Here is a 6,786-nt window from a genome sequence, read left to right on the forward strand (position 1 = left end):
GCTCTAGCATGGTTCACTAGCTACTTGAATGACAGGAAGCAGGTTGTGTCTATATGCGGAGAAACTAGCGATCCACAAAGTGTATCCACAAAGGGGTAATACAAGGCAGCACATTAGGCCCTATTTTGTTTCTAATATATATCAACAATATTGCAACAATTCAGTTACAAGGCAAACTTTTTCTGTTCGCAGATGACAGTTTAATATTTATTTCAGGAAGAAGTTGGCTAGAAGCACAGGCCAAGGCATTGAACGATTTGATGAGTATAAAACAGTGGTTGGATCAAAATATTCTGTCATTAAACATCTTAAAAACAAAATTTATGCCTATTTCTTTAAGCATTAACTCAGAATGCCCATTCAACGAATTGAAAATTCATAATTGTGGAATTTACACAAATGTAATATGTGATTGTAAGAGTATAGAGTGTGTAGTGTCCTATAAGTATTTAGGTGTGGTTTTCGATCATCGTTTAAAGTGGACGGAACATGTAGCTTATTTACAAAAAAAAGTCAGAAAATACATTTATGCATTCAGAACATTAAGTGATATTTTTAGTGACAAAGAAATTAAAACTGCGTATTTTGCTTACGTACAGTCTGTATTATCATTTGGAAACATTGCATGGGGAGGAGCTCGAAAATCGGTCCTTGAACCTCTTTTTGTTATTCAAAAAAGTATTTTAAAAGCAGGGTTTAGGAAAAGTAAGAGATATCCAACTTACAATCTTTTTCATGAAACATCAATTCTTTCCTTACGCCAGTTGTATATAAAAAGTATATTAATAAACATATATAAACATTTTTCTAAAATTTTCTCTTTATCGTCACATTCTTATAATACCAGGCACTCTAATAGAGTGGGGATCTCTGTCATACCATTAATTAAGTTATATTCAAATACTAACTCATTTTATATATCTCAGACCTTATTTAGAAATATATGTAAGAAATTTAGTAATTTTTCTTTATTTGAAACCTTGTCTATTGAAATATTCAACCATAAAGTTACAAGTTTTCTACTGCATATTGGACTTGAGGAGGCCGAGACCTTGTTACTGTCCGGGTGTGGGCGGTCATGACCATTCTCGTACCAACTGTTTGCTTATGATTATGGTTTACCTACGACTAACTGCTACAGTAGACATTACTGAATACTACATTATCCCCCCTCATTCCCATCTTCGGCTGTGGACTTGAAAAATAACCTGTTGACAGATACTGGAATGCACTGATGGCGATGAACATTGTATTAATGGAGACACCTTTGGTTAGAGATATATCAGTGCTACATTCCTGGGAGATAAGTTTGTAAAAACATATTAGGTATTAATAATACGACTCTAGCCTACGCACAGGCTGCTTGCCCATGTAGGCTAATTTCCAAACACTATGTTTAATACTTTTAGTTATTATTTTAATACTTAATACTTATTAGTTAATTTACATATTAATACTAATTGTAATAGTATTGTAATTATACAGGAAGTAAACTTTCTTTCATTTCATTTCATTTCTTGTTCAATTGAAATGGTTCGAGAACGAAAAATATTTTACATCAAAAGTTGATAATTTTGTAGGGTCAAATTAATTTATTACTTAGATAATCTCAAATGAAATAATTTTTTCAGTATATAATACATTTAAGACAATGCTTTATACATTATTGAGACTAATGTTCAACTTTTTACTGCAACACTGTTTGATTAGATTTATTAACATATTTATATATAAAAATAAATTTTAATGGCATAACCAAACTATCCGATATATCAATCTACTTATTTATATACACATTAATAATCGCAAAATTATTTCTTTCAATTCCAGAATAATCATGGAATGTTTAGTCCTTGAAATTGTAATTACTCGATATAACAAGTCGTCAGTTATTCAGTTATAGAAACGGAAGAGCCAGTTCCCTCGCTTGTAGAACTTACTTTTCAAACTTTTTGATGATTGTAATTTTGTTCATGAAGATTCATAATCCTTTGTTTATAAATATATGTAAAGTCTTTCGAAACAGGCAATAAAACATTTCTTCGTCTTTGATCCAGGAGTTGAGTTCTCCGTCTTCTTTTCTCTTTTGTTGTTAGAATTTAAAATCGAATGTGTTATGTCCAAATTATTAGCGGAGATTACATACATTAAATAATTGTTATCCAAAATGTATTTAGTTCATATTTTGATATATAAAAATATGTATACGTGTTAAGATACACACTGCAATATTAAATTTATGTTAAATATATTTGTATGGAGTATTTAATGTTACGTGCATTGTGTTATCTATGAAAGTTGCGCATCACGAGAGAGTGAACCAGATTGTAAATAATAAACCAAGGACTGTTGTGTTAGAACTGTAATTACAGATCTCACTCCTACTTTTCCAATCTCCAACCCGCCTTCCACCGATACAATTACAGTTCAGAGGAAGTAGTAAATTGTTTGTAAATATACTCTGCTAGTAAGATACACATTGCTAACTTGGTCAACTAACAAAATTTCTACTTTGTGTACTCTATGCCTCCTCATTCTTACATCTCCTTTCTCCTTCTCTCATACCTCACATATTTATAAATCTCTCCAACTACTAGTGTATTACGGTAACCTGTCAGGCCAATATCTTAGTTAACATGACTTACAATCAGTAAATTATTGTAGCATTAGTGAGTGTACTACAAATAATTACAGACATCCTGTGATTGATATGGCCTCAATTGGCATATCACAAATACGATACTAAAAAGTTTTTCCCCAATAAACAAAAATAATAAGGTCCGATTGTTAAGCAATCTCACTCAAAAAATATTATCAGAAATTCAGGTGTTAACGCCATGTAGCTTTTGTATATGGACACAGAGAAATACTATATTTTTGCTGTGTATGGATACAGTGAGAGCTTCATCTATGTGCAGTATATGGACAAAGAGAGAGCGATATGTATGTGCAGTATATAGACAGAGAGAGAGCGCTATGTATGTGCAGTATATAGACACAGAGAGAGCGCTATGTATGTGCAGTATATAGACATAGAGAGAGCGCTATTTATGTGCAGTATATAGACACAGAGAGAGCGCGATGTATGTGCAGTATATAGACGCAGAGAGAGCGCTATGTATGTGCAGTATATAGACACAGAGAGAGCGATATGTATGTGCAGTATATAGACGCAGAGAGAGCGCTATGTATGTGCAGTATATAGACACAGAGAGAGCGCTATGTATGTGCAGTATATAGACACAGAGAGAGCGCTATTTATGTGCAGTATATAGACACAGAGAGAGCGCTATGTATGTGCAGTATATAGACACAGTGAGAGCGCTATGTAAGTGCAGTATATATACACCGCTGGACCCTATATTAGGTCTAGCAGGGTCATTATCATATAATTAAAGCGGTAGACCGCATGAGTATATGCACCGAGTTAATTTCCATTTAGTAACTACAACATTATAATATAATAAATCAAAAGGATATGTCAAAACAGTTCTTTGTAAGGAATTAAATCTACATAACTGAGCTTGATTTCAGTGTGTTGTATTTAAAAAGTTTTTGTTTGTTGTAGAATAAATCACTAAAGAGTAATTGCTAATATAAAAAGAGTAAATAAGTATAAGGCGTTTTTTATAAATTGCTATAATACGCTTAGTTCTTATTATGATAACACAAAAAGATATTTTTGGCCACAGCCTACTTTAAATAGAGTAATAAAGATACTTTCAAAACTTGAGAGATTTGTTTTTATATTAAAAATGTAACACAAACAAATGTATATTGAACGAAACCATGGATGAACGGGAAATAAAAGCCGTTATAAGTAGAGGAATGAATAAGAAGTTGTCAGTAAATAGGTATAAAAGCAGACAAGGATGCACTGTGAGCAGGTTAAAATATCCATTCGTATTACATTGTGTTACGTCAGAATACAGTTTTTATGATTTAACGAAAATTTTAATTTATACAAAAACAGCCCTTATTCGATAAGATTATTAAAATTAACACAAAATATAAATACCTTAATATCTAGTCGTGCAGATAGTCTATGTAGTACATTTATTTAATTTACAGCTAAACACGGCTGGAAATTAAATGTTAAAGTGAAATTGCAATTTTTAAATTAGTTTTAAAATGAACTAAGAAAAAATTATGAGATGTTAATATGAATTATAAATGTAGTAATATCTGAGCGTAAATAGCGCATTCGGGATAAAACAGGACATTTAACGTTTAAATAAAATTACTGAGAAATAGTGTGGGTTTGTAAAATATCAAGTAATATTATATGCTTGCTAGTTAATTAAGTTATAAGTTAAAAGAAAATGTAACACAATTAATATTATACTGAGCAGATGTTATAACAAAATATTAATGTTTTATATATATATATATATATATATATATATATATATATATATATATATATATATATATATACCAGATGGTTTACACATACAAATGTACCGAAATATCCGTTTGTAAGGAAATATCTTTGCTATCAATGTTACGTAAAACCAAACGAAAACAAGATTTTCCACTCCTGATCTATAAACATCATCTCCGTCCAGACGAGGGAATCATATTCGTCTCAGTGACTGGTAGAAGTAATAGATGATCATCAACAAAGTTAGAGATAATACACATATCATCAAACTTCCTCGATGATAGATCCAAGAATGTGATCTGGTTCTATTAATGTCACTCGAGATACACGCAGTAGCGTAACTAGAACTTGGTTTCGTGGGGCGTGAATCTGATTGAAGATCACACTAAACGACGGAATATAGAATTAATATAAATTAATGTAACTTGCATAGACCTAATCCAAAGTAAAAACATTCAGCTGTTGATGAATTTCATTCAAAGACTTATGTTAAACATAACAAATAATATGGTACAAGAATTTTGGGAAGGTTCACAAAATTGCTTACGATTTCTATCAATAAAGATATAATAGACATAGGCTACACTCTACCCAAGTCCAAATTACCCTAACCTACAGTATTTAAATTTATTTTTGGAATAATTTATACACAATATCATAATATAATTACTTAACAGTGTGATATGACGTAAATATAAAACTTATAAATATATTAGTTATTTATACCACATGAGCTATCAGAAAAAAGATATATGTAGAGTCTGCTCACTTTACATACAGTTCTTCAAACTGTTTACAAGAAAGGAAATATTTGAATGAGGCTTAACACCTTTTGTAAACCTACTTAACTGTACTGTTGACACTAATGATAACAATTGTTCTAACTGTTACTTTAGTTATAAGTGTAAATTCTACTTTCCACACAGACATTACTTTGTCTAGACACTGGTACTAACTCTGCTGTCGGCAGTAAGCCGGAGCGTCTGGAACAGGAAACTCACGACTTTTAGCTGCTACCGTATTTTTGTGTCCAGATTAATTGACGAACTTATAACGGATGAGTGTTTAAGACAGATTTATGATTGTAGACTACTCTGACTCACAAAGTAACATTCACTATTCTTGTTACACTGAAATCTATCACACCGATCTGTCATTAAAGTGAGCATTTACAAATATATGTTAGTGTACTTTAGCTTCGAGCTATGTAATGTACGCTCACTGATTTCTTAATCCTGATTGGCAATCTTTTCATCATCTCTAAAACAAGTAGTTCTATTGTTTTCGATACTCAAATATAGAACACATTGTTTTATAGACAAAATAATATTAAAGTTGTATTCAGTTGAATAATATATAATACTATATGTAGCATACGTGTATGAAATTGGTACATACAAACCTGCGTATAATTAACGCATAAATTAAGGGCAATATAACATTTGTTGAAACAATCTGCAAACACTTTTTATAATTAACACTGTTTACTACTAAAAAGCTATTGGTTTTTTATGTGCAGAGATGGGCGAGCAGTCTTTAGACTTTGGACTTTAGATCTGAGTTAGAGATAGCGCAGTGTCCAATGTTATGACCTTAACACTATCAGTACCATCGACCTTGTACTTTATCGACTCTCCCCTCATTCTGTTTGATAAGATCCTCGCATAGGCTAGTGGCTTACGACGCGGGGCAGAATATGGCTTAAAAGTAAATAGGCCTAACCTTTAAAAAAGTATTAAAAATATTTTCATATTAGCAACAATTCAAAAATATTAATTTGGTTTTTTATACGTCGAAAATAGATAAAAATGTATTCCGTAAAAATATTAAATCCTTATAAGATATTAATGATTTTCAATAAGATTATTAATAAAAATGTCCATAGCCAGAACCAATATATAAGTAATACATTTCTGTCAAAAAGACGAATCTAGTTTGTGGAAATATGCTCAGAAATACACTTGCAAGAACAGTGAATATATCATACCACATGTACGAGTCATTAGTCTGTAGTTCAATACTACAAATGTTACTTACGTGTCTGTTACTCGTGTATATGTTGCTATGGAGATACACTTGCTGTAGGGTCTGAGCTGGTACTTTATTCAACTCCTTCTGGAATACCTTAATTTAAGAATTAATTTTTAAATGATCAGTATTTAGATTCTGATCCTTGTGCATAAGTTTTAATCAGTTACTCTCCACTTTCTGTTTATCAACCACATTATTTAGTTAAAGTAAAAGACACACGTTATATGTGAAATCATAAAAAAATTAATATGTAGCTTACACGTGCATGCTATTGTAGCTGTACTTGTATTTTAGAAATTTTTAAAACCGGTAAAAGTTTTTTTGTATGTTTTACCAATACCGGGATTACTTGAAAACATTACATTTTTGTA

The sequence above is a fragment of the Homalodisca vitripennis genome, unplaced genomic scaffold (genome assembly GCF_021130785.1).
Source record: "Homalodisca vitripennis isolate AUS2020 unplaced genomic scaffold, UT_GWSS_2.1 ScUCBcl_3032;HRSCAF=8279, whole genome shotgun sequence".
NCBI lineage: Eukaryota > Metazoa > Arthropoda > Insecta > Hemiptera > Cicadellidae > Homalodisca > Homalodisca vitripennis.